The sequence below is a fragment of the Triturus cristatus genome, chromosome 3_1 (assembly GCF_964204655.1).
Source record: "Triturus cristatus chromosome 3_1, aTriCri1.1, whole genome shotgun sequence".
Classification (NCBI taxonomy): domain Eukaryota; kingdom Metazoa; phylum Chordata; class Amphibia; order Caudata; family Salamandridae; genus Triturus; species Triturus cristatus.
The window spans coordinates 238458204-238486192 of NC_140583.1; the positions used below are offsets into that span (position 1 = coordinate 238458204).

General features: G+C 41.9%; 1 protein-coding gene across 1 annotated transcript in view; it reads right to left on the reverse strand.

Moving 5' to 3' along the window:
• The window catches only part of OTUD7A (OTU deubiquitinase 7A), a 1294251-nt gene that overhangs the window by 739989 nt on the left and 526273 nt on the right, over positions 1–27989 (reverse strand). Inside the window, exon 3 of the mRNA XM_085643760.1 lies at positions 3700–3819. The gene's annotated coding sequence lies outside the window, so the exon portion shown is untranslated. The remainder of the gene's footprint in view (positions 1–3699; positions 3820–27989) is intronic.

Sequence of the window (27989 nt, forward strand, 5' to 3'; positions counted from 1 at the left end):
CAGCTCAACTACAGAGATAGGGACCTTATTTTGTAACTATTCAGAACCAAGGGCCACTGTCAGTTCGCAGTCATGGTAATCATGGCCTTCCCAGACTACACAGCAACAGTTGTGCCTCATGGGCTTGAAATATGCAGTTCTCTTCCCTGCTAAGCTACGAGTGGTGGAGGGTGACAAGTCACATTTTTTACAACCTCTCGAGGAGCTTTGGGCTTTGCTGCACTCAAATGGAGTAGAGATGCCACCTGCAGGTGAGCCACACGGAAGATGTGAAATTGTAAACCAAGGAGTAGCCCCATCGATGATCAGCCAGCCACTGCAAGGGCACAAGTGGTAGCTCATGAATCAGAACTCAATAAGAACCCTTCAGATGTCTCGACATCTGACCAGGGATCAGACTTTGACTCAGGCTCCAATAGGTCCTAAAAGTATGGAGCGGTGAGTCGTGAAGGCTCGATACAAACAGTCTGTTTGGTGGAATATATAGACTGAGTGGGTGTCCTCAACACTGATCGCAACTAGTATATGCAGGTGTGGCGGCTTGGGGTGACAGCTGGTGACTGTGCCATAAGGGTTTCATGGCATTGCACGGCCACATTGGGGATTCCCCTAAAGGGGCATCACAACACCTAGAAAACACCCCCTAAAATTATCGTGATAAATATAAACACTTTATCGAATGTTGAATGTTTATGTATGTATGTACTGCACTTTGATGGCAGAGCTTACACTGAATACCATGCTGGGCGAAGGGAGTTGGGAATGTTTATGTTTATTTTATTAAAATCTTGGTTGTGGCACAATGTAGATTGGAGTAAATGGCACACAGGGACGTGTTGAGGTGTGTGACCTTGTAGCAAAACCTGGGCCCACGGAGGGAATCACGCATTATTTATTAGCGGTCAGTGGGACCCGCACACAGGAAGCGGAAGGGTTCATGCCTCTTAGAGACCCATCGGGCTAAGATTGAGTAAAGACACTTTCACTATCGGCACAAGATTGGAAGAACTACCAAGACCCTAATTCTGAAACACAACGTGCTGACATGGCACATACAGGATATGGACACGCCTACATAAAGACAAAGATTATATGCACTTAAAATGTCAGCATATACACATAGCCTGCTTACAGAAATTGAGCTTGGTGCAACCAGAACTACAGAAGCTATGTAGGAGATGGAGGGGTCAGATTTATGGTACACCATTCACACAGGGTGTATTAATCTGGATTTCACTGGGTGTCCCATTTGTGGTGGAGACCAACAGAGTAGACCCAGCTTGTAGATATGTAGTGATAGAAAGACAACTAAATGGAGAACCATTGACCCTAACACCAATTACTCAGATCTTCTTGATCGGCTGACACCAGGGTGACTACATATTCCACAGGTGCCTTGTCTCTTGGGAGGAGATTTTAATTGTGTCCCAGATGAAGAGGTGACAAACTATCACCCATGGCAGTATCTACATGCCGTAGAATGACACAATATTTCAAACATTGGATACAAAGCAGATGAGCACATGATGTGTGGAGGATGATGCACCCTACCCTCAAAGAATACTCTTTCTACTCCCCAGTACACAACATTCACACATGCCTGGATCTGTTCTTCTATAGCATCACACTGCGCTCATGAATACTGGATAACGGAGTACCTTGCAAACACTATTTCATAACAGTGCCTATTAAAAATGGTGCTCCAATGGGGCAGTGGATGAGCACAAATTCCAAACTGAAAGCACCGAACTGAGACGCTGCATGATACACTCTTCTGAGAAGCTTTAGGGACACACAACACAATATTTGAATGAAAATGAGGGATTAACTGCATCCAGGGCCACAGAATGAGAGGCCTTCAAAGTAGTTACATGCACCACTGCATTAACACCACTTGGGGCGATAAACAGGCTTCAGTCAAAAACATCACAGACACTGAACATGAAATGTGCCCATCGTCACAAACATAGACTGCACTGCGGTGACGGCTACGAGAACTTTCATGCACACACAAGGAACTGAGCGACACAATAGGCAATTTTGGCCATATGGGGTACATTGCCTGCCAACAAGTGGATGGGGAAAGAGCTGGGCGTATGTTGACACTGTTGTTTAGAGGTGAAGCAGCGCACCCCTGATAAGGCATATCAGATCTGCAGACAGCGACAGTCAATACTCAAGAAGGCAGACATGCTGCCTTTGTTGATCTGCAGACTGCTTATTCGACTATTCCTATCTCCCAAGGTAATCCATTGCAATGCAATGAGCTTGAGAAGCCCTTGCAAGTCCAAGAAGTTAGCACAACTATAGCCCAGATGGCGAGAAATAAAACTCTGGGAACGGATGGTCTACCCATGGAATTCTACTCAAGATACAGAGTACAAATCATACCAAAAATGCTACAGTTTTATGAGGAGGTGAGAGAGGTACCCAGGCTCCCAGAATTCCGAAGATAAGCACCAGTAGTAGTACTGCCAAAGCCAAGATGTGACCCATCTGATGTGCGATCATACAGGCCATTATCTAGCCTCAATTTATAGTATAAGATATTGGGGAAGATACTGGCAAACAGATTGCTTTCCGTGGTTGGGCCATTCATCCGTTCATACAGGAAAGGGACACCTTTCGGAACATCTGCCATCTTCTAGGACTGATGGGAGTCACCACTGGAAGTAATGAGAGATACCTAGCGGTATCACTAGATGTAGAGAGGGTATTTGACACCTCTCTTGGTAGTCCTTCAGAGAATGGGAATATACCTGATATTTCTACAAGGGGTCTGAACACAATATAGTTCCCCAATGGCTAGAGTCATGATACGGCAAACCATATTAGACCACTTTAACAGATGCAGAGGTACTAGACTGGGTTGATCTTTCTCCTGTCTTATATTTGATCTTGGCATTGATCCACTGGTGTGCATTCTACATCACAGGGCCCTAGAATGGAGCATAAATGCATTTGGTAGGCATGTGATACGCAGATGACGCCACAGAAACACTGGTCTGCCACAATGCTTATGGCAAATGTTTGGAAAAGAAACAGAAAATCAGTTTTCAATATTCTGATAACAATATCATGGAGTCCAAATAGTAATAGTCTAAGATTAGATCATTGTATGAAACTGGATGAGACCCTGCATCTTACGCAAGTTCTGTGCGGAAGTGGGAAAATATCTGCTTTGGGAAAGGAATTTCTATGTTAGACATTTTTTCCTTTCACTTTATATTTTACATAATACAATTTGTGTTAAGGCTTCCCCTAGGTTAGGCACCCTTATGTGATATTATCTCTTGTAAATGTGTCAACACTGTACAGCTAACAGCATTTTCTGTTATTTTTTAAAGAACCACATATTAGGTATATTTTTCTTCTATTGAAAAAATACTATTTTCCTCAATGCAAGTCTGCACTCTTGTATATTAAGTCTCCCCAGTCTATAAATATGTGTTTCTCCATAGTGGCAGCGACTATTAGGGCAAGGAATCATCTATATGTTATGACTATCTAGAATATAGGGGACATTTTTCAGTGCTATAATTGTTCCATGATACTTAAGTGTCTTTACATTGTGATTTCACATCTGTAATTGATGTTATGGTTAACACTCCTACATGTGTATTTTTTTTGCATTTTATGTAACTTGAATTTAAATAAATCAAGTTTTGTGTACTTATTTTAACAATTTGGAATACTCACTTTCACTTGCGTGTGCCAGACATCCAGCATGTGTTCAGACATCAGGAGAGTGGTTTCTTTGGCACTGACAAGTAGATTCTTGTTCTGTTATTGTTTTGAAGAGTCTGTTGGTGCTATAGACTGGAAAAGAAGAGAAGAGACTAATGAATGAAGGTCGTTGAGTCACTTCTTCCCCACTTAACAAATCGACTGCCAGGTGAAGTACCTGTAGCTCACAATACATACTGAGTAATGTACACACTTCAGCTGATTTGATTCAAAGCAAATAATAAGTCACTTCAATTTACAAGAGTACTTTCTATAAAGAGTGGGAGCTAACTCTGATACTTAAATAGCCACAATGATTATGTATATAAATTACCGCTCTATTTTCAACGTCAACACAGTGTGGAGAGGAACATGTTATATATATTTAGGTTGTTACATATTCCTCAAGTATGCTTGGCGCTTGTCTGGCTGAAGCGAGTGCAGTGTTTTAGGATAAGGCTAATCCAGGTGGTTGAAGGCTAATGCTGATGAAAGAGCCATTGATGATGTTATGCTCGCAGGAACAATGGCAGCATTGCATTATGACCTTCCTATGAACAGTGCTTCCCGCCTGTACCTTCTTCACCCCTCCCTTTACAGCTCAATTTCGTCTCCCTTTTTACTTTTCGCCTTCACATCGCTTGCGCTGAGCTTGCAAAGTCTTTTGAATTTAAAGAAAAAATCTTTAAAAAGCTTATAGTCCGCCCTAAATTTCCATTTCTCGTATGCTTATCACTCTGTTTTCCTTTATTTGCTTTTGCTTGCAGCATGCTATTTCATGTTGTGTTCATCTTTCTCTTTGTGTGTTTTCTTATCAGTGGAGCTAGGACCAAGTAATCCCTTTGAACTATTCCTTCTCCTTTTATGGCACTACTTTTTTCTCTGTGATTGAATATGTTTGGCGACTACACCACCCGTAGGTATTGGAGCGCTTTACATTAGCAACAGTTCCTTTACACAAGGGCACATTCATTTTTGTAGGCACGGGGAAATTAAGTGATTTGTCCACAATCAAGGATGTTAAGCCGACACCAAAACTCAAACCCGGTTTCCCACATCCGTTGTCAGCAGTTCTGGCCCGTACGCCACATCCTTTCCTAAGAGGACGCCACTTCGTCTGCTTAGCCTCAGCCTCAGTTCTACATTTTGTGATTACAGCCAAATCACTTAATCTTCTCATGGCAGCCCGCATTTGCTGTTGGTTGTCCGCCCACCTCCCGCCCGACCATGCTTGCCCTGCTGAACTCCATTGCACAGATCCTCTCCCCCATCCCCGACTCTGCTTTTCAAATTTTGGGGGGTGAAATTTGATATAGCGCCAACATCAACCAATGGTATTAGAGAGGTATTGGATCACTTTACCTAAGCACCATTTACTTTCTTTATGCAGTTCTATATAGCGCCAGCACCACCCGAAGGTATTGGAGCACTTTATATTAAAAGCAGCTACATTTCACAAGGTTACCCTAAGCTTTAGCAAATCCCTTTATCTCCCTGTGGCAACTACCATTTGCTGTTGGTTGCCCATCAACCTACCGCCCGTCGCTGTGGGCCCACGCCGAACTCCTGTATCACAGATTCCTTCTTCCCCCAGATCCCCTCCTTCCCCGACTCTGATTTTCACATTTGATTTTTTTTGCAGTTTTATGTAGTGCCAACTCATAGGTATTGGAGTGCTCTATATAAGCACCAGTTGTGAGAAGTTGGCCTGGTATATGCTGTCCACTAATTATAGTGGGCACCCTGTACCAGTCCAAACAACCCCTTATTGATGATAGGTTAACGACAACCTTTATTGAAACCTATCCTAGTGGTAGCTATGGAGAGCAGCCTTCAGGCTAAGTTTTGAAGGAATGTAAAGCAGCTTGTTTTACCAGTCTATAATCTCCTGAATGGCTAAATGAAAGGCAACCACACCAGGTATATATATAAAATATATGTATTTATTTCTAAACACACCCTCCTAGTCTCTTTATGAGGCTAGAGGTCAAAACACATAAGTTACACTTCAAATATAAAAGTAAAATAGCACAAATACACATCAGGCCCTAGGGGCGAGCCAAACCATATACAAAAATAGTGGTATAAGAACCAAGCCTTAACTAGACACAAGACCTAGAGCCCGTAGAATCGCTGGGACCCCAAGGAACCACCCATGGTAGTGACACAGGGGACCCACGGGGGCCGTGTGCAGTGTGTGTGAACATAGCCACGAGCTCCTGTTAGCTTCTATGGGGAAAGTCGCGGTTAGATTTTAAAGATTAGGGACACTTAGAAACGAGTCAGGACCAAACCCTTTGGGACTTAGGAAGTTCTAGGGCCAACACCCACGGGAGCACCGGAGTACTCTTATTACCTCACCCAGGGAAGCCGGGTGCATAGGTGTCAAATGGTGTCGGGTTGCGTCATCGATTTCATTGGGAGCTGGCAAAGAAGTGCTGCTGCCGGGAAGATGCAAAGTGTCCAAAGAGATCCAAGCCTGGAACAAAGTCGAGAAGAACCTGAAAGCAGAGGGGACAGAGTCTGGGTCACTAGCCAGTGACCAGGAGGACGATAGGTGGATGCCCACCGATGTTGGGTGATTTCAGGTGAAAGAGGTGAAGCTTGACTCTTCAGCCACGAGGACCAGGAGGCGTCGAGGACAACCAGGAGCTGGATTCGAGCTGTCCCACAAAGGATGACGAGTTTTGTAGAATCAGTGCCCGGATTGGACACAACAAGCCTTGGCAACAGCAACCCACGCAGAAAGAGAAGAAATGCTTTGGTGCACACCAGCAAGGTCTGAGGGACTCACCACATGGTGGGGAGTCGGGGCACATCTGGAGCAACTAGTGAAGCCCAAGGAAAATCAAAGTTGCATTCACAGGGACCCACCAGTCAACAGACCAAGGATTGTGAAGGAGCCTCAAGAGGAAACACGAAATGGCGGCCCATGGGTCACTCGGGCTGACTAGGCTGACAATCTTTGGTGGATTCTCTGCTCAAGGTGGGGGCTACAGGTAACCCCAAGCATGACTTCAAGTGACGTCGAGAAGTCAATGCACTTGCAAAAGTGCACGGTGACCAGGAGTTCTGGTTCCACGCTACTCACGAGGGCTGCGGGTCTCAGCTTTACTACTGGTTTCCATGTGCTATACTTGTTCAATGTGTGTGCAAAGGCTTCACAGTTCTTGTCTGTTCTAAAGTTGTTTTACAAATTGAATCATGGTCTTCTGCTACCTCAGTAGCACATGGTCTGTGGGAGGGAGTGATTCTTGACTTGTTGGGTTGTCCTTAACTTGTATGTGACAGCACTGACAGGTTTTCATTGTTATTGTCCATGTAATGAAACTACTTGTGTACAAGTTCTGGGTGTTCCAGGGTGAAGCCTCCACTGCCAATATGGTGCATATGTCTGTGATTAAGAGATGTCTTCACTTCTTTTACTCATGCTGAACATTTTCCATGCAAGAAATGCTTGAGGCACTGTTGCTCCCTCTGTTAGTGCGAATTGTGAACCACATCTGCATTGCATAAGGATGGTTACTCTTCTGCTGCCCAGTATGTACAACAAACAAATGATGGACGGAATGCTGACAATGCATACATTCTCCCCCAGTCATGAGATCTGGGTTAAATCCATCGTTCTTTTGCCCACTACACCACCCCAGTTTAGACATGGCCATATGCAAATCAGTCTTGACCCTGTGCATCATGGGAACAGTCCAGCCCGAACTGCCAAGCCATGTCTTCCCTGGACCGGAATCAAGCATCCTAGGACCGCTTTCTGGCTATCAGCCGTCATCAGCCAGGATAGCTTGACTCCAGTGGCGTAGTGAGCACGGGTCCCACGTCTGGGAATACCCATCCCACTTAGGGCGAAAAGCGTTACAACAAACAAATGATGGACGGAATGCTGACAATGCATACATTCTCCCCCAGTCATGAGATCTGGGTTAAATCCATCGTTCTTTTGCCCACTACACCACCCCAGTTTAGACATGGCCATATGCAAATCAGTCTTGACCCTGTGCCTCATGGGAACAGTCCAGCCCGAACTGCCAAGCCATGTCTTCCCTGGACCGGAATCAAGCATCCTAGGACCGCTTTCTGGCTATCAGCCGTCATCAGCCAGGATAGCTTGACTCCAGTGGCGTAGTGAGCACGGGTCCCACGTCTGGGAATACCCATCCCACTTAGGGCGAAAAGCGTTACAACAAACAAATGATGGACGGAATGCTGACAATGCATACATTCTCCCCCAGTCATGAGATCTGGGTTAAATCCATCGTTCTTTTGCCCACTACACCACCCCAGTTTAGACATGGCCATATGCAAATCAGTCTTGACCCTGTGCCTCATGGGAACAGTCCAGCCCGAACTGCCAAGCCATGTCTTCCCTGGACCGGAATCAAGCATCCTAGGACCGGTTTCTGGCTATCAGCCATCATCAGCCAGGATAGCTTGACTCCAGTGGCGTAGTGAGCATGGGTCCCACGTCTGGGAATACCCATCCCACTTACTGTTCAGTCAGTTCTGAGAAGTCTAACCTGCAGTGGCAGTTGGGTTTTTACAGAAAATTTCCATTGTTGCTATCTTTGATGTTGATGGTCAATGGGTGTGAGGGAATCTGATGAGTGCACGAGGACATCTTCTAATTCATCAGCTGTAAGTAAATACCATCCTAAGATAGGGCTTGTCCAACACTAGTTCTAGAAGTATGTACTTCTGAAACCAAAGCTGTTCATGTTCTGTCTTTGGGAGGAAAGCTCCTATTTAGTTCTGTTTTATGTGTCAGGTAGACGATTGTTCTGCCACTGCCCAGACTACAAAGAGAAAGAAAAATAGAAAAGACAGAGAGTCCTTGGCCCATCCTGTACCTCTTCTGTGGCTGAGATGCTCGCTTGCGTTGTAGGTGGCTGGGTGGTACCTTTATGAGAAATTTACATTGCGACTGCCTGTGCTGTTTCTTTGTGTTCTAGAAACACATATTACTGCTTTCTGCTCTGTTACTGGACCTTGACTGCTTCTCATAATACGACTGCCACATGTTTTTTGTGAGGGTACTCACGTTGTACTTGTTCAGTGAGTGCATCCAGAGTTTAATTTGTGCCGGTGGTTGCAGGTAGGGCCCACCATCGCTCATTTGTGGGGACCGGCCCTTATTTTTCCTCATTGTACTTTGACCAAGAGAATGCGAGAGAACATTAAAGGGAGAAATAAGGAGGAAGAGAAAGGCAGAAAATAGTGGTAAAGGGAGAAAACAGTGATGAAAAAAACATAAAGGCGTTTGATTAAGGGGCAGGGAGTGTCTGTTGGTGCATTAAAGAGGCATGACATGGAATTAAGAATTCCCAGCCCTGGTATTCAGCACCCCAACATTCCACAGCACAGGCCGAGGGCTAAGTTCTGAGCAAAACATTGGGCCCCAACACTTATTCTTTTACATATTAAGCATTTGGTATGGCAAGCTTTTCACTGCTGCTACGTCTGCTGTGTCTGTTTTATGTTTGAGAGGTGAGGGACCATCAGGAGACTGGAGTGCTGAAAAAGGAAGACCGAGATTGCCCTCCACAGACCAGAACAAAATTACAGCTGCACCCTTCATATGAAACCACAACAGACAACCATATTTGCGTTTTGAGAATGTAACCATTCTCTGGCCGTATTTATTACACATCATAAACACAACATTAAAATTCAGCTGTTGTCTTTATATTGCACAACATTTCCATATAAATATATATATATATATATATATATATATACATACACACACACATATATATATATATATATATGTATATATATATATATATATGTATACACACACAAAATTGATACAAGTTTAACCCCTTCCATGCCCATGACGGAACGGTTCCGTCATGAGCATCGGTTGCGCTGTGCTCATGACGGAACCGTTCCGTCATGGGCCCGCCCGCGCTCGAACCCTTCAGCACCGCGGGGGAATTCCCGCAGCGCTGAAGGGGTTAATACAGCAAACCTTTTACTAATACAACAAATCTCCTGCTCGCATATTCTCACACTCCAATAGGAGTCATTATTGACCACCTCTCGGTTCCTAGTGGCATCGTTTACAAGGCAAACTTTCCACTCCCTCAAGATAGAGGGAGCTAGGGCCAGCAAGGCAGCTGGCCCCCCAAAAAGAATCATGCCAGAACAACCCAGTAAAGGGACAACCCCTGGCACCCAATCAGGGGGATGAGCTTGGCAAACGGGCCATACCTTGTTCCCCTGGCGCAGCCACCATCCCCCGCACTCCCACGGGGCATATTAAGGGGTGCCCTCTAGGGCCAGGGACAATTACAGTATCGGATGCCCCTAGCCCTTCACTAGTAACCGTGTCACCCCTGCCCTGGCTTATTCAAAACCAACAACTTTTTTAATCCGTCCGCGCTTAGATCTGTGATGCCCCACGTTGGCAACCCATTTTGTGGTCAAAACATTATCAGCCTCCCCAACCATATAGAGAAGCTAAAAGGATGGGAGGGTTGGTAAAAGAAGTTTCATTCGTGTTGGGGCAGGCAGGCAGCATGGTGCTCATCAGGCAGATCTACAGCCTTTTAAGCTGTCCTGCCGCTTTGCAAGCCACCCAGGTAGCTCCGCTGCCCCCCCGGGCAATCAATCATTGCTACCTGCGTGAAACCTACCTGCGAAAATTTCAACCTGCGCCCATCATTGGGCCGCCGCCATCAACCGGTCCATACCGGCCCGCACCTGTCTCCGTGGCCCTGCGAGTGGGGGTTGCACCCCCTTTGTCCAATCTTGTGCCTGTGCCACACACACTAAATGTATTATGTGTTTCCAATCGAAAAATGTGTATGTGCTATTCCTTGCCATGCCTATGAGGAAGATTGCCTCGCACATGATAGAATGACATTACTCTTGAATCGGAACTGCACCTCCATTTGTGTAAATTCAATTACTAATGCTGCTGCTTGTGCTATAAACATTCTGCGTGTATGAACGCTTTCACTGTTCCAACTCGAATAATATGTTTAACATTTCAGAGGGGAGTTTGCACCACTGCTTCTTCTTTTGTACCTGTTTTCGTTTCAGGTGCCAAAGAAATATTCAACGAAAAACAAGGGAAAAGGTTGGGAGACTTAAAATAGTGTGGCTCCTATGTGAGAAATGTGTGTAAGAAGTACAGAAGGTGGAAAGAAAAAACAGAAGTGGTGAAAAAAATACAAGATGTGGGATTAAAGGATACCATTGTAATTGGTGGTCTTCTACTGCTGGACAATAACCCTTTGGCCTCCGTTACAACAAAAGGGCATAAGCTGGGCCTGTAGACAAACGATGGGTGGTGCTGTTTGTGGTGGACAGGTTTATGTTCTCTTTTACAACTATCAACCATTTTACGCTTCTGCATTCAATTGCCACTATCCCAGTCTCCACGAGCCCTAGCCCTTCATTTACTAATGATCTTGACTTCAACACGACTCTTCTTCTATAATCATCCGCACGCACCACTAACAACTGCATTTGCTTCTTGGTAGAGCGATAGATGAAGGATTGTACGTTATTTTCTAGCAAACATTTCAAGTAAGGCTAGTAACTTATTCTCTGGCAATCCTTTTGAGAAGTCACATATGCCAAGCATGTTTATCCGGTTATAGATTTTACCTTAGGACTCAGTCTCTGAAATGGAAGTCAAAATCTTTCAGCAAGGCTGCAGACTGTATGCAAGAAAGTCCTGTCAAAGCCGGATAACTATTTGACGAGGTCCCACTGAAGCTTCACACTCATTTCACACCCAGAGAGGCCTGCTCATTGACTGGATACTTTTAATGCCTTCTCCCATTCATGATTTCTTACTTTAGGCTTAGACTTTTTTGTGGAGCTCAGAATCCTACAGTGCGGTAAAGCTGCAGACCGAGCATGGGAAGGTTGAACCAAAATTGGATAGGCTTGCTGTGAGGACCAGCTGAACAGATTTTTCAAGTGGCAAAAAGCTTCAAGTAGGACCAGCTTGCATTTCTTGCCCAACAAGGTTGCACCTTGAGTGGACTGGCCTGGGTGGTTGGTCCTGGTCTATCAGAGGTCTGGAAGTCCAAAATGTTTCTAAGTCCCACCTTTTCAGAGATTTCACAATAAGTCTTTCTAGATACCAATAAGGCTGCCTGTACCTCATGGATGGTCAGAACTCACTCCAACAGATGCCATTAAAAAGGTCCAGTCAGGGGCGTGGCTTGGGAGCCAAAGAAGATGGCCGCCAGATCGCGGAGCTCCTTACTGACGTGATGACCGGAGCTTCCACCAGGCATCTTTTCTCTATCTTTGGGACGGTGCTGATGCTGGCAGGATGATATGAAACATAGCGCTTTCATTTGAACCCATTTTCGACCTTCAGGGTGAGCTGTTTCACACTCTTTCAGCGCACTTTCGTTCGCGCTCGTTTCTGTGGCCGCCATTTTGTTTTTTACCTCGGCGCAGAATGCTATCTCCTCAGATTTGGCTCAAGGACATGGCTTTTTTGCTTTCTACCTATGCAGGGTCGCTCTCTTTGTTTTTCTGAAGACTTGCTTTTTACAAACAACCTGTGCAGCGTATTTTTCTAAATGCTTTTTGCCTCATCTCTTTCCTTTTTTCACTGACTTTCGTCATTCTTGGCTGGACTTCTGCGTTTAATCATTTGCGTATCCACATTTCTCCACGCGTTTTACATCTTATTGTGTGGTTTACTATGGCAAAAGCCCGTGCACTCCGTACTGGCTCTACTCTGGGTGACAACACTACGATGAGTGACCCTAACCCCTTCAGTGTACTACAAGACAATACGGAAGACCCTGAAACTACGCAGTTCAATGCCACTACTACTCAGTCCAACTTACCTCGTGGTAATCCTAAACAATTACCTAAAAATTCATCTACCACTTCTACAAAGCGTGTCAAAAAAGACCCACCGTCTCCAACAGGCTCTACAACGACATTATCCATGGAACTTCTTCTTCAAGAAATTCGCGCACTTAAACCTCATATGGAAGAGACCAACATTCGTCTCCAGAATCTTGAAGATAAATGGTTTCAAATGGAGCAACAGTCCTCACTTCTTTCTCAACGCGTTGATTCCATTCAGTCTGTCACGTCTCAAATACCTCCATTACAGTTAGAGGTCGCTCATCTCAAGACTCAGATTGAGAATTTGGAGAATCGAAATAGGCGCAACAATCTACGCATTTATGGCCTTGTGGAAGGAATTGAGGGCTCGGATGCGCCTTCTTTCTTTCAATCATTTCTACCAACCCTGCTGGACATTCCTGAATCTCCAAAATTGAACATTCAAAGAGCTCACCGACTAGGTCAAAATTCTAAGTTTGCTTCCTCTACTTCCAAGCCTCGTGGTGTTATTCTTTATTTTTTAGAATACACAGACTTACTTAAAGTTCTTCACGCAGCCAAAAGTAAAGGGAGAGTGTCTTGGCAAGGTAATAATTTATTTTTTGCTCAGGATTATGCGAAAGCAACTGCTGACCGGCGGAAACAATTTTTGGATATGAGGCCTGCGTTACTGAATCTCAATGCTCGTTATGGCTTGTTTCACCCATGTCTTATGAAAGTCACCTTTAACAACAAAACTACGACCTATGAAGACCCAGCACGTCTACAAGTCTTTCTTGACTCTTGTATTGAAGACAACATGGAAATTCCTCGTACTTCAAAGACCTGAGGCTACTTAAGACTTATAACCTATAACTTATAGCTTAACGAATTGCTTTAACTATTCTAAATGTTGTTGGCTTATACTAATTTTGTTCTTCTGTTTTTTTTTGTCATTGTATGTGATCATAAGTTTCGTATACCCTTTGTAATTGGTCTTCCTTTCCCCTTTCTTTATTTTAGAAGCAGCAATTATATCGTCGTCCTTCCATGATCCTATCTCCACTGCCTGGATGGTGTCTTCGTTTTCCGTTCTGTACTGGGGTATCCCGCGTTTGGTGTGCTGTTTTCCTCATGTGCTTCCACCATCCCCATCTGTCCATGTCTTTTTGTGGTATGTGCTTTATTTATTATTTCATCTTGTTCTCCTCTACTTCTATCTTCCTTGTCTTTCCCCCTTTCTCCTTTGTTTTTGCCCTCGCTTCCCTATCCTATTTCCTATGCTGGGCTCTCTGTTATTTCTCTCATATCTTGTATTTTTTACCTCAGTCCTGCCTCTTTTTCTTCTTTCTTTTTTCTACTTACATTCCTGTAATAATCTATAACTTCTTCTCTTGTTCTTCCTTTCCCCATTATACTCTATTTCCTAGCTTCTCAGTTTCTATTTTATATCTTTACCTCTCTCTTTGGTGTTATAATTTCTCTTTTATTTGTTTAAGTATGTCTATCTTCTCTCAACAATTTTTTATGATATTTCCTTCTTGTATTAATTTAACGTGCACTGTACAGTTAGTAAACATTACATATGACTGTTTCTACGGTAATTGAAGAGTTAGTATTTATATTTAGATGACTTTAAATATTGTATCGTGGAATGTCAAAGGCTTGGGTTCCCCCATTAAACGCCAAAGGGTTTTATCTCATATTGCTAATTTAAAAGGAGATATTGCGTTATTGCAAGAAACTCATGTAACTGAAGGTGAATTAACTAAATTACGTCGTCAATGGGTAGGCCATGTTTATGCTTCGCCTGGTTCAGGGAAACGAAATGGTGTAACTATACTATGTCACAAACGTTTAGACATTCAACTTGTGAAGCAAGAGAATGATTCTGAGGGTAGGTGGGTTGTTGTATCATTATTGATTAACAAAATTCCCTTAACCATTTTCAATATTTATGCTCCCACAACCTTAGACAAAACGTTTTGGCCTCACCTTCTTTCTTCTTTAATGCAATATACTGATGATTACTTAATATTGGGCGGAGACTGTAATATGATTTTAGACCCCTTTTTAGACAGGCGATCCAAATCCCGATTTTCTCCTTCTTCCATGCACAACCAGTTCACTTCTACTATTCAACAAAGATCTCTGGTAGACTCCTGGAGACTTTGTCATCCTACAATTCAGGAATACACATACTTTTCCCCAGCACATTCTTCCCAATCCCGAATTGATTATATTTTTATTTCCAAACCTCTCACACAACATATTTCCCACTCTGATATAGGATCCATTCTAATTTCGGACCATGCTCCAGTTACTTTAAGTTTAGATTTACTTCCCCCCAACAAAGGCACTAAACGTTGGAGATTTAATAACTCTCTACTATTAGATCCCAAATTTTCATCATCATTTCTGGAATTTGCAACCTTATTTTTTGCTGAAAATGACACTCCCCATATATCCCCCCAACTCATTTGGGATACTTTTAAAGCTGCCTCAAGAGACTTCATTATTTCATTCGTGGCTCGTAAACGTCGAACATCTATGCAGTCTATTCAAACACTTAATTCACAAATTAAGAAATTGGAACATTCTTATTATATAACAGAAAATCAATCTACGCTGAATGATCTTATTAAAGCCAAACTCTCTTTTAATAAACTCTCTACAGAATTTGCTAACTTAATTCTTTTAAAGTCCAGTGCTAAATATTATAATGCTCAGAATAAATCTGGCAATCTCCTTGCCAATTATCTTAAGGTTAAAAAAGAACGCACAAAGATCGATTCTATTGTCACCTCTAATAACACAACTGTTCATATAGATAAAGATATTCTCTCAGAATTTGTTAATTTCTATCAAACGCTCTATACTCCTGAGTTTTCGCCCTCTTTGGCTGACATCTCCCATTATTTATCTACTATTCCCTCCCCGTCTCCCCCGGATGTTGATTTCTCCTCTTTGGACTCAGATATACTCCCCAGTGACATTCTTAAAGCTATTCACTCACTCAAAAAGGGCAAAGCTCCAGGGCCAGATGGCTTTACCATGGAATTCTACGCACACTTTGCTTCTTTCCTTGTTCCTAAATTACACCAATTGTTTTTATCTTTCATTTCTTCTGGAAAATCTGAAGGCTCTTTTCAAGAGGCTCTAATATGTCTTCTTCCTAAGGACAACAAAGACCCTACTCTGTGTAAAAACTATAGACCCATTTCTTTGATTAATTTGGATTATAAAATTTTTGCAAAGATTCTAGCTCTTCGCCTAGACAATATCTTACCACGGTTAATTGGCAGAGAACAATCTGGTTTTATTAAAGGTCGTTATTTATCAGATAATACTCGTCTCTTTTTTAATGTTCTTAGTAAATCCCATTCTCATCCAGGTTCTTTAGCGGCCATTGCATTAGACGCTGAAAAAGCTTTCGACAGAGTCAACTGGCAATTTATTTTTTCCACACTCCGTTGGTTTGGTTTTGGTCCCAAATTTATTTCATATATCTCATTATTATATTCTTTTCCTAGATCGTTTATTTTAGCTAATGGCTTTATATCCTCTTCTTTTCCCCTCCATAGAGGGGTTCGACAGGGTTGTCCCCTTTCTCCACTTTTATTTATTTTAGCGTTAGAACCCTTTTTAACAAAAATCCGTTTGAATTCTAACATTACAGGCTTCCCTTATGCAGACAACAATTTAAAACTTTCAGCGTATGCTGATGACATTCTTTTATTCATTTCAAGTCCTCAATCATCCATTCCAGCCTTTTTATCAGAAGTCTCTGCTTTTGCTCTAGTTTCGGGATACAAACTCAACATTGACAAATGTGAAATTCTCCCTATAAACAAATATTGTTTTCACGCTGATTTTGTAGATTCTTCCTTTCATTGGAACACTTCTAAAATTAAATATCTGGGTCTATGGTTCACTCCCTCCCTTAAAGATACTGTGGCTCTAAACTTAAAAAACTTACAGCTCACTTTGAGTAACTCTACATCAAGATGGCATCCTTTATTCTTATCTTGGTGGGGCAGATTAGACTCGATTAAAATGATGTTAGTTCCGATAATCTTATTTTACTTAGCCAATCTCCCTGTTAATATTCCTAAATCTTGCTTCAAAAAAATCTACGGCATCTTATCAAAATTTTTATGGCAAAATAAACATCCTCGGATGTCTCTCTCCAAACTTAAACAACCTAAGCATGTGGGTGGAGTCAATTTCCCTGACTTTTCTTCTTATCACACATCATTTTTTCTCAAACACTCTTCGTTTCTATTATCTACAGATCTCGACACTTTTAATCCTCGTCCCTTGTGGGTAGAGTTAGAATCTTCCTTTTTCCATCCATTCTCCTTTGAGGAATTTTTGTCCTTAACTCACATCCCATTGAAAATGTCACTTCCCATTCTTAAGAATGCCCGCAAAATTTTTCAGCCTCTTTTGTTCGGAGGTCTTGATGATCGTACCCGCTTTCTAAACTCCCCAATTTGGTATAATAAACATATTAAAATCAAAAATAGGACCCTTTTTTGGAAGGATTGGCTAGCACTTGACCTTAAGTGGACCCATCAATTGTTTCAAGAAGATGCTTGTGTTCCCTTCTCTGTACTTCGCACCCGCTTTTCTCTTCCCCCTTCCTATCTATCGAAGTATCGAATATTGACTTCTACTGCTTTAAATTCTTTCAATATCTTATCCTCAGTCCATATTCATACAACAACTTCTCCTCTCACACTTTCTTCTCTACGTACCCCTTCCTCGGCATCCACTATTTATAAAAAATTAAGATCTACATCTCTTTCCCGTACTAAGTCTACAACGGAATGCAGTTGGGAGGTGGATTTGGGTATATCTTTTTCCGTTTTAACATGGGAAAAGATTTGGAATAAAATAAGGAAGTCGTCAAGAGCAGCTAATATCACACAAACTTTATTTTTTCTTTACAATAGACTCCTAATTACTCCGGCCAAATTGCATCGCATAGACCCTACTGTTCCCTCTACTTGCTGGTCATGCCCTGCCCCTAATGCAGATCTTTATCACATGCTCTTTACTTGCCCTCCTGTTCACACTTTTTGGATCAAAGTTTGGCAGCAAATTAACAAAATTTTTCACACACATATCCCTTTTTCTTATGCTCATATTTTCCTAGGTAGTATCTCAGAGGTATGGTCTTCTCTCAAATCTTCCACCTCTATTGTGGACTTACTTTTAGCCGTTGCATTTCAACAAATTACAAAATCGTGGAAAAATGCCTCTAACATTTCATTTCAAGCCTGGTGGTATGGCGTCTGCTATAACCACAGATTAGATCGAGCTTATGTTTACCCAATTGCCTTGGCCATTAAACGAGATCTGTTGTGGTTACCAGTCACTAATTTCCTAAATGCTTCTGCTCGTGCTATACCTTTACATATTCTTTGTAATGAAGAAGTATCCAAGCCTCCATGAATTTAATAGAAAAAAATGTAATCTATCTATTGTTAATATTTTAGTATACAATGCACGTTTGTCATTCATACTATTTTTATCATTCGCCGAAATGTTTACATGCTGTATTCTAGTTATGATACCGCTGTTTATCTTATGATTTCCCCCCTCTTTCCCACTTCTCCCTTTCTTTCTTTCTTTTCTTTCTTTCCTTTTCTTTCTTTCATCTCTCTTGTTCTATAACCAATTTTGGATTTATATTACGTTATATGATGTATTTTGAATTGTTATACTTCTTTTTTATATCCAATAAACCTTTCTTTAAACTAAAAAGGTCCAGTCATTTTCCAGTTGCAACTGGTCAATAGCCAGCTCAGGAAAAAGTCCTATTGCAGCTTGTTGTGTCCCTGTAGCGAGACAGGACTTCAGCCGACTGGCCCTTTGAGTCTACTGGATACAAGTGGAAGCAGGTCTAGCCCTTCAGGTCTCCTCTCAAGTCTCAAACAGCAGGTCTTCTGTCTCTGCTCTGTGAGCAGGTTTCACACCTCATTAAGGTGCAGCACTTGCAGAGCAGCTACTGGCAGACCAATGCAAATTAATCTCCAGGTGATTCAGGCAGAAAAAGTTAACTTTCTAAAAGTTATCTTTCTTAAATATTTTTTTTAATGTAACTTTGCCATTGGATTGGCTTTTTAATAACTCATAAAAATATTGATTGAATAATGTTTTAGCTGGTCCAATGCCAGGGACTGCTGAATTAATATCTTAATCATTACTCTTGTTTTCTCATAGGATGGCCAAGGCCTTCCATAGTGAAAATAGCTTTTGGGAGCTTGTCACTGCAGGGACATGGTAACACTACGTTTCTGCATGTCCCATTTATAAATCCAATGCACCCTTCCTTCTGGACTCCTCGGCCTACACAGGAGTGCATTAGTAGTATTTAAAAGTATGTTTTTTATACTGTCTAAAGGGTGTTTTGAGAAGTCAAGCGAAAGGTTTAAACTGCAGCAGCCAGGCTACAGTGGCAGGCCTGAAGTCATGTTTTCTTTGTCACTCTAGTGGATGCCATACTGCAGTCTGCAGGTGATATTTCGCTTTCCCTGCCATGGGTGTATTTTTGCACCATATACTATGGCCTTCTACAAAAGTTAAATATGTCAAATTAGATTTAGCATACTTTCTCAGTTTTTAAGGGGTCCAGGCACGCACATTCACTGTGGCCTGATGAGCAGTGTCCCAGTGCGCAGAGTAAAAAAGACCAGCATCAGGCTAGAAAAGAATGCGAGGATCACGCTTAAAGGGCACCTTATCACAGGAAGCAAAAAACCAAAAGGTCAGAGATGAGAAATAGACTAGTCTAATCTTTGAGGCAGAAGAGTTTAACAGGTAAAACAGTTGCAGAAAAAGAAAAAATTGGGTGGTTAACGTGACAAAAAAATAGGGGTATGGAAAGCATCATGACACATACTTCTCAGATCAAAGCTCCCATATACAGGAGTAGAATACGAAATTACATCACAAGAAAATGGTTGAAGACCATTGTGAAAAGGAAAGCTCCTTCCCTTTTATAGATTAGTAATCTAGATAAGTATTTATCTAGATTAGAAATTCCTGCAGTTGAATTGCCATAAATACTTCTATACCATCACAATCCTTATCCAACCCTCCACCAAGAAAAGGCATTCAAAAAAAGAAATCAGCTACACTTTGTTTCCAGGAACAAACTCTAATCTATACTGACAGCCGGGCAGCCTACTCATCCATTTGAAAATACATGGAGTGGCACGACCACCACCTTGAGTACTAAAGAGATCTATGAGGTGCATATGATATGGGCGAACACACTTAGCAACTGCTTCTTTTCTATTACTGAATGAGTAGGTTCTGCCGCATGCAATGCTCTGGATGCAAATGCTCTAGTTTCATCTTTGCCAGCTATCTCTTTTGTAGTGAAACAGCAGTAAATGCATTCATCATGCTAATATTATCATGTGTGTAAATGAGTTTTAAAGGGTGCACTTTCACAAGGTCATTTGTAACTTGTTCAAACTTAATCTAGCACTAATCATTCAACTCAGATATCACATTTATTTAACAGTTTGCATAAAGCTGTTGTTGTGCTCACAAACGGGGGTATATTGCAGAACAAACTCTGCTAGATTTAAAAGGTCTCAAATTATCTTTGCTAACTGAGGATGTCGCTTCCTTAATAGCTTTGGACTGGTTCACTATTGGTTCTACCACAGCTTTAAATATGTGATGCCCCAAATATTCCAACTATGCCCTGCAACATTACACAAATCTTTTTAGTGTAAAAGTAGTTTTCTTCAAGATATTCAATACAACATAGAACTTCACCCCATCTATCTTTTCAAATAATAATATACACATTGTTGGAGCTGGCCCTCTTGGCAGGGTCACCCCCAGAATTTTGCCTTCTGTTGCTGAACGCATTTGTTGGCATTACATATAATTAATTACTACATTTAATTTACATACAAGTCCCTAATAAATGGTAGCACATGTAACCATGCCCTTTAAATTACATTCTATCAGTGAGCTGCAGTACTCCTTGTGCCACCCACTAAAATAGACCTTTAAAACATGTCTCAGGCCTGCCACTGCAGCCTGAAGTGCAGTATAAACTGCTATTTAGGCCTGACAAAATAAACATTTTTTCAGGCCTAAACCTTCCTTTTTAATGCTCTTAAATCACCCCCGAAGGTAGGCCCTAAAGGCTACCAGGGCAGGGTGCATACTATTTAAAAAACTGGACATGTATACTTTAATTCAACACGTCCTGGCAGTGAAAAACTCCTAAAGTTGTTTTGACTAAGTTGTAAGGCTAGCTCTCTCATAGACAAAAAATGGGGTATCTTATTTTAATTAATAAGTGCTAACTTTGGATTGGAAGCAGATGGAGATATGCTGTTTGCACTCAAATAAATAGTCATTTTAAAATTCTCTTAAATGATAAAGTTGGATTTTAATTAACTTTCCTGGAAATGGCACTTTAAGAAAGTTGTCATTTTTTTGCCCAAACCAACTGTGTCTTTCTGCCAGTGTCTTTGGTCACATGGCTGTGTGTGAGCTGTTTTGGGTTGTGTATTGCTTCAAGACAGTGAGACAAAGGAAGCCTAGGTGTAATTGAAGAGTGTCTTCCTAACAGGTTAACTGGGGAGTAGCGTTACCCTGCCCTGATTACATTTCATGAGGCCCTGCCTGCATCAGACACAAAAGAGCCTGAATCCAGCTTTACCTTTACCTTTGTCACTCAAGACAGTTTGGAGTCAAAACCTGGGAAAGGGCAGAACTGACCAGAACCAGTTTTGGGTGGTAGGTTAGGGAATTACCCCACACAAAGGCTGGCACCAGGTATAATAAGCATTTGCAATGCAATCGGTCTTGCATTTGTGAAAAGTAAAGCTACTGGCATAGTAATGACAAAGTTATTTACTTATGTTTTTTTGTTCGCAAGCATTTAACACTGCTGTTCCATAACCTGATCAATGAAAGTAATTTTTATAGAAGACGCATATACGTGTGTTCTGATTACCTTCTTGCACAGATAAGCACTTTCCCTGATCCCTGACCCAAATATAGAACATAGGAGAAAAGAAAGCTGAGGGCATAGAAAAATGAAAGCAAAGTATAGAGCTTAGCAGAATGGAAAACAGAGAGCACGGAAAAATGAAAGAAAATGGAGCATACCGAAAAGGAAAGGAGAGAGTGTGGGTGAAAGGAAAGCAGATACTAACGGAAAACAAGTGAAAAGTGCTGGATCCGTTATTTTTCCACACCTGTCCTGATACTGATGGAGGTTAATTCCAAGCTGAGATTTCGGCTCAGAGAGCTCTACAGAACTCAATCCAGACTCAGGGAGAGCTACCTCTGTGCTTGTCCTGGTGTAAGATCTGTCTTAATAATTAAGAGCAGCAAATGCATGTTTCTGTTGGTAACAGTAAAGGAGAAGTTTTTTAAAGCGTAAACAGACTATACATGTTTCAATGGATACCTAAAGTTAGCAGACAAGGGAACATTTATAAAATGCAATTTGACCATGATCACACAATGCGGTTAAATGGGAGAGGGGGTGGATCCTGAAATTAGGATTAATTGGTTTTGATGAATCTGTGCGGAAGAACAAATCCCCTCCCTCTAGCCTCAAAAACAGTAGGTGCCTGCCTTCAAACTTGTGCATATTAGCTTTAAAAAAGTGGCAAAACTTGTCTGCTGAAATCCTAAGAAAATCATTTACACTGTGGGGGCAGGAGGCGGCTGGAATTTGGCAATAATCCAAGCCTCGCATCTTTGGAGTCACAATTAAGCCTCAGACAGCTTTCGGCTGTCTGACTATAAAAGTGTATTTAAAAGCATCTGGGCCCCAGTGACTGGCAGCTGCTTGTTAAATAGGGTTTAAATACCCAGAAGTGTCCACGGAATAGAAAGCATCAGGAAACGGCTCAGAAAATGTCAGACATATGCCCCCCCCACACAATATCAGTATCTGGCGAGCCATGGGGGGAAGTTAGCACCTTTTTTCGGTCGGAACTCACACGCTTGGAGTGTAATGAAAGCGCTGGGCCTGGGCCATTTAAAAAACACATAAAGACCATTGTGTTTACGATTAAGTTAATAACCCCCTGTTTACCAAATAGTTTCAAAGAGACCTGAGAGACCACAAGGGTAAACTTTTATTCAAATGCCCCATCCAGAAGTATCAACGGCTTGAGATTCTGAACCTCAATTAGGGAGGCACTAAGTGCCAAGTGGGTCAATTTTGTGGGGCTGCAAGTGCTTTAAATGTTGCCTCCAGGACTGAGCTTTACAGTGATGAGTTTACTTCTAACGATTTCAGGGCACTCTGTGTAAAATAGGGGATACCTTTTTGCGTGACTCACACTCTTCGGCCTCGGTTCTAGAAATAATTAAATTAATGTCAACTTCTGTAATGTAACTGGTGCTCATGTAAAGTGCTTCAATGGTACTGGCTTCAAAAACATTTTCTAAGCTGTTGTATTCTGCTTGATTTCGATCCAAAGAGATAGGGACAGTTGGAGAGAGTACGCCAAATACATACAGCAAAACAGACATAGCACAACTAAAACATGGCCACGACAATAGTTTGGGCATGGGTTAAATATACATACTCAGATGTAGGGCTTCCCAAAAAATTTTAAGCAGTTTTATTTTGCACAATCTCAAGCCGAAGGTATGAGAACACTCAAAATCAGCCCGAACTAAAGTTACATTTCTACGGCTCGAATGAATCCTTGTGTAACATGCTTGGTTCTCATGGTCGAGTTTGAGTTGTATAAAACAAGGAAAAAACAAAAGCAACAGCTTTAATCAGTATGGCAGTTTCATTACTTTCCATTAAAATCAACAATACGAAGCAGGATAAAAGCAAAATATTTAAATTTAGTGCTCAGTCCGTTATCTGCAGCAGACACAAAAATGCCTAAAAGCACTCTACTCAGCCCTCATGTACAAAGAGCATGGAATAACGCTTTCGTTTCTGTTGCGGATGCTAGCAATAAACACGGAACCTGCAATGGAAAGGTGGGAGGAGGGAGGAGAGGCCATCGCACACTGCACATTGTGATGGCCAGACAGAATCTTCTCCAGTGAAATTGCTGGGGAGGGAGCTAAGCACACACAGGAGGGACATTTAAACAAATACACCAGTAAGAAGCCAGCATTTCTGAATGCCGCAGATAACAACCAATGGCAATTGGTGGGTGTCCCAAAGTCCTACAAAAGAGATACAACAGGTCTTGCAGACAGCGCAAACGCTGTTGAGGCTCAACCTAATAATGGGACTTTCAGAACATCTCAACAGAACACTCCATGACCTGTGGAAGATTCATAAGAAGGAATGTCCTGCTGTTTGCGTAAGATGAGCTCCCCTACTGACTGGAGGGATTCTGCTCACAAACAGAACTACGCCTGGAACCATAGAACATGAGTATGTAGGGACTGAGTCACCATACCACCTCAGTACTTATGGACCCAAATCCGACTAGCTAATAGTGCCTCACTTGCCCTCCTTACCTTTCCAGAGACACAAGTGATTTGACACCCCAGAACACCATACTCTAGACCCTCTCAGGGTTAGCGGGAGCAGGCCATCACTTCGTTCTCTCACTCTTGCATGTCCACAATAAAAAAAAAGAGACAAAAAGGAAGCTTACAATATTTATTGAAACTATTGTGCTCTATTATGGAGCAACTGCACTGCAATCAGAAAGCATATGCAGGACAACAATGTGAGTAGCATAATTAGGAGACCATACACAATAAAAATCCCTGTCATATTAGCTGCCAGATTTGCTTTAGCCTACCCTCACTATGGAAAACAATGCTATATTATAGATCTCTGAGATTAATGGCGAACCCCGTACCTATCATACACAGATAGTTGTTCTACATCTCAGCTGGCAGAGCTCTATCCTGTCTAGACCTTTGCTCTGCGTTAAAGTCTCTACTCTGCTTGTATTCAAATTGACAAGTCTGTGGTTATATGATAAAACTTGTGTGTTCTAAAACAGCAGTTGGATTTCTCTATTATGTCTGGGTGCTAGTGTCCGACCACAGAGAATAATAAGGAGCAGTGTTGTTTGACTTTGCATGAGATGTTCTGACTAAATTCCAGCTGAACAAAATACGAAAACATGTACAGCATGTTTGCAAAATAACAATGTGGCAGAAAAACAAGCATGATATTTTTGTAACTTGTGCAAAGCAGAAGCGGCCTACTGCATGCAAAATTAGGCTAACATAAGGAAAACGAAAATGAGCTCCATATGGTACACACAACAGAATCAAAAGAAGGAATGCCCTGCTGTCTCAGGAAGATGGGCTATCCTACTGACTAAAGAAAGAATATTGTGCCTGCTTGCCTTGAACCTAAGCGACCTAGAGTGAATCAAAGGTCAGTTGGCAGACCTCCTGTATGAGCTACAGAGAAACAACAAGCTTCCTGAGGCCTCCCTGCAACTGCTATCTGACCAGCACCAACTGGACCTGCCAAGACCTGTCGCTGGCCTCTGCTGGAGTGAGTCCTGATTCCCAAGAGGTGCCCTCCCTGGTCCGGGACCCTTGGCTGGTATCAGTGAGAACTCCTCCTCAAGAAAAGGTGTAAGTCCTTACGTTTGGGCTCCTCACCACCACAAAATGACCTCTTCATGGCATGAACCTGCTGCCTGTGATGACTGTCAACATGTAGCTTTAGTGGGACTTGCTCTTCACACCGACAGCCTCAGTCTGTGACCACCGGCAACACGAGACCTGCACTTCACGCTGACAGCAACCGTCTGCGATGATCAACCAGTTTGAAGCTCCAGTGATGACTGAATCTTTGTGCAAATAGCAATGACCGTCCATGACCCTCAACCTGCCTCACGCACTGACAATGACCTCCTCACTGCCCCAAACTAATCCAAACAGAACTCTTTGTGTGTCCTCTGAGAAGGTAAATCTTCAGTGGGACTAACCTGGACACTCTATTCAACCTGTGCTTCATTGCGGCGAACAGCCTGAACTTGTGATTTTCTCCTTTTGTGCTTCTTGGCAATATTTTCACCTAAAATTTTAAAAAATTAATATCTCTGGTATACTGATTGGATTTTTGTCATTTTATTTATTACATTTTACTAAATTGATTTGGGATTTTTCTTGATTTGCATTTTTGTGTGCTGCATAAATACTTTGCACTTTGCCTTTAAGTTAATACTAACTGCTCTTTTGCCAAGCCACCAGAGGTGTAAGCATAGGTTAATTTAGTGGCTTTTGTGATTCACCTCAACAAGAACTACCTCAACTAATAACCCAATTTGTTACACCCATCACCCTCTGAAATACAGCAGAAGCCATGTCAAATGGCAATTGTTTGAAACTACAGTAATTTCAGGGGAGAGGAAGCATGGAAGGTTGTGAGAGTCCAAATGTAATTCAATTTGATGATATAGTGTTGACACAAATATGTGAAAAGTTATGTTCCTTTTAACATGACTAACATTTCAGGTAGGTTCAGAAGTGTTTGCTGATCCACCCAATTATTCCAGGTCACTGAAGTTGGCACACCATCTTAAAAGGCTTGTTTAACATCACCACAGATGCCAAAAACTCAGAACTCTTAATTTCTTCAATATTTCTCAGATTGATCATTTCTCGCTTGCAGACCTTGTGCATGTAGTGTTTTGCTTCATCTTTTGGGATAATGCTATGTCAGACCCTTTCAACTTCCCTAAATAGTTACTAACTACTTTGAGGTACAACTATAAGCACTTGACTCCTACTTCATTCACTTCCCTGCCTATTGCCTTTTATCAAAATGATTTTGACTTCGGCACAACCTGATCAGGGTGATTAGGGTCAAGAATCGTGTTCAATACAGCCATCCTAATAGGCAAGACTCATCTTGTGCTCTTTTCAAAAAAGATATAAGCCTCAAACTCACTGACCACCTCTGGCTTTCTACCAATGCAAACATTTTCATTTTTGACTGTCTTAACTTGATACGTGGGAACCTCCTAAACTCGTCACCTATGATTGTATATGTGGAACCCAAAACTGCCATGACCCTCACCACTTCCCCACTGAAGTGGACATTGCACTAAAGTCACTTCCTTGCCTAACCTATGATTATTTTATGCCCTCTACTTCCACTTCTACATCCACCGTCATATCGATTGCTAATGGACTTTTTTGTTTGAATTGAATATCGCTATCAGACACATCTGGGCCTTTTTGTTGAATCAAATATTAAATTTCTTTTAGTGCTGTGATTAGATATGCTTACATGTGAAAAAAGCCATTCTTGTTACACTTAAAGGAAGTCTTGTCGCAATACAGGACGTCTTGGCATTTTCCGAATGGGATCTACCTCCTGCATCGAAGGCAAACTCCTTTCCCCCTTTCTTCTTATCTTTTTTTCATCCACATTTGTAATGATTCTGCATTCTTATTTTGTATTGCCACTCTTATTATGTATTCTTAACTTCTTTAATTGTTGTACTTTCTTCGTAAATAGCTATTTCCTTAATATATATTTACGAGTTATGACACTTATGGCATGAAATACAGCAGCTGTATACAATCCTTATTTGCATATTTTGCACAGTGAACGCGACATTTGCATAATTGGTATGTAAACGGTAATAGATGATACCCTGAACTTGTATTTATTTAAAATGTGACTTGAATTTGCACTAAAAAAATGTTTTTTTGCACATGCGCCATTTGCACAAGTAGGGGAAATACCATTATATCAGGTTTTTTTCTATGAATAGCGTCATTTGCATAGTGAAAATAATGTTTGGAACTGTTTTAACTACATTAATCTGTTTAAAAACGTTTTTTCGAATTTGAAAATTCCGTTCCAACTATGCACAGGCGAAAATGCCGTTTTGTTTCAAGGTGTTATCAATAACAATATATAAATTTGGTTTTTATGCCATTTTTAACCGGAGAGTATTGCATATTGTGGAAATATGGATTTTTATGGTCGGTTATGTCCCCTATCTTGGACCCCAACGGTTTCATGTATAAGTCACAAGTACATGTATGTTCCCTCCAGTTCCAGTTATGAAGACGCAAACACATGTGCGTCCACCGTCAACATGTCCTCTTTCAGATCCGCCATGAATGGGCCGGATATTCTATTCCTAAGTATGAAAGGCCACCGGCTTTATATGGTCCATTTATCCCATTTTACAGTCCAGGCGAGTAGGCCCTGATTCTGCCATTAAGCCTTTTCCTGCCTTCTGCCTCTGAAAGCTCCAGTCTGAGCTCGCATCTGTGACCATGAACTATGTCTTACTCCCTGCGCGGCTAACGGTGCCTGACTCGGCCTGTCTGCCTGCCAAAAACTGTATTTCACCTTCAAGATTATCTGCTCTGCTCCGCTCCTCATCCGATGCATTCCTGTCTAGTAGTTTAGGTAAACATTCCTCCAGCTACCGCGCAAAGGGCCAGGCCTCGCTGCCCTCATGCAA